Genomic DNA, 2,288 nt, shown 5'->3' on the forward strand with positions numbered 1-2,288 from the left:
GCACTTCCCCAGGGACCAAGACTCGGAAGGTGTCCAGCTGCCTCTGTCCCTGCAGGTGTGGGAGGCGGCACGTCCCTCTGTCTAGAGGACCCAGCAGCCACAACAGTCTTGTCTAATGGCAAACCCAATGACCTGTCCTTCTTTTGTCTTTATAAGAGCTAAGAGTATCTACTTGCTCCTATAGCTTATCCTGCAAAAATTACCAGGCTGCCATGTTCTCTCAGACATATTCCAGTAACTTCTTTGTTTATCTACTTACGCAAAGCAAAACATACCCCTAAATGATCTTTTGAGGATTTAGTAACTTAAAACAAATGTTATATGGGATTTTAGAGAGCTTTAAAGTTGAAATTCAGTAAACAAATGCATTGGAGTCAGGTTTTATTTTTAACCTTAACCCTTTCTCTCAATCTAACCCTAACATAAAGCCAGCCCCTAACTCGTGTTCCTTGAACTCAAACTCAGGGAATAAAAAAGACATAACTGTTCCTCTGTCCACTGATATATTTTGCAAAACATCAGGGATTGTCTACAATCTTGCATGGCACCCTATGAAAATATGTCTAAAAACCGAAAAAATCATGCTTTTGTTTTGTTTTTAAAGTGGACGGAATGCAGAAAGGCAGAAGGAAATTCTGTTTTCTACACTGCTGATTTAACTTGGAAACTTCTGGATCTGTTTCCATCCCAAGAAGTGTGCTCAAACCTGGAGAGGCATTTTCCTTGGCTTTGATTGCTTGGAAGGCATTGCCAAGTTTAGAAGTGTAAATATTCTAAAAAGTAATATTAACAAATAATTTCGGGGCACAACATCCACTTTTATTATTATTTGTAAAGGCTTGGGAGTCTCACCCATTATATCATTATAAAAACAGAGGAAACAATAAAATGAATATGCCCTGAAAGGAGAAAAATACTCTTCGCAGATAAGACAGTTAAAAATATAGAGTTATTTAAAATCAGCTTGAGTGGCTTTAAAACACAAATACGTGAAAACCAATGTGAATATAGATGCTCTTTACAACAGTATCAGAAATAGAAGGGATTTTGAGAAAATAGACAAAATATAAATAAAACCTCCATTTTATAGGAAGTCATAAAAGATATCTATTAAAGGGGAGAAAAATATTTCTAGACATACAGATGAATAATCCAAACAGTATTTTTATGAGCTTGGCAAAAATAGTTTTAAAATTTATATGAAAAAACAATTGTCTTAGAGTTCCAAAAAGACTGTCTTAAAAATGAGAGTAACAGAGAAGATGTTTATAATCTCACAAGACACTGAGAAGTATTTTCAGAAGAACATTAATTAAAACATTAGAATATTGGTTTAAAAATCTAAGATCCTAAAGGAATACAATATAAACCCTGAGTTAAAGGCAGTCATATATAGAAATGTAGATTGTCACATATAGAATTTCATATTCTCTAGTAGCTAAATTAAACAATGATAAAGAGAAATGAGTAAAACTAATTTTCATAATATATTTGATCTAACCCAGCATATCAAAAATGGTACCATTTCAATATGATCATTCAAAACAATAATTAATAAGATACCTTACATCCTTTTTTTTGTACTGAGTCTTTGAAATGTGGACTATTTATATTTCAAGTATTTATCAGCCCCAGGTGGCTGGTGGCTGTCACATCCTTACAGCACAGATTATGGAGGAGAATTTTGTGTTATTGAATAAGCATCAGCAAAAATAGGGAAAAGAAAAATAGATATTTAATAAATGGTGTATGTCCTTGTAATTATTTGTAAAATCCAGAAGTATATCACAGTGAGCCTCACCCGTACCATCAGGTCGTCTGATGCAATACATTCTAGGTGGAGTAGATCATACACTGTTTTTAAAACCGAAAAATAGGAAAGGCTGCAGTAAGCTGAACAGTGTCCTGACTTGTGGACCTGGGTGGGAGCCTGCTGGTTCCAGGAAAAATGGGGCCTAGGAGGAAGGAGGGGTGGAGACGGCAAACAGTGGAGTGAGTGACCTGTGTGTGGTGGTGAGGGGGGAACCTAGGGAAAGACAGCCAGCAGTCCAAGGCCCAGAAACCACGAGGGAGAGGGACTCGGACAGCGGTCCAGACCCCAGATCGGGCGGGCCAGGCAGTGCAGCAGGAGTTTCCAGGCGCTGGTCCAATTTGGAAGTCTAGAAGGACATTGGCCAGTGTTGGGTAATCTGTCCACAGTGGACAGGGCCCCACCCGTGGGAGCTCCACCCAGGAAAACTGGAGTTGAGCCCTGGAATGAAGGTCTTTGTGAAGTCAGGATGTCCTAA

Source organism: Otolemur garnettii, unplaced genomic scaffold, assembly GCF_000181295.1.
Source record: "Otolemur garnettii isolate 467f Iridium unplaced genomic scaffold, OtoGar3 scaffold00133, whole genome shotgun sequence".
NCBI lineage: Eukaryota > Metazoa > Chordata > Mammalia > Primates > Galagidae > Otolemur > Otolemur garnettii.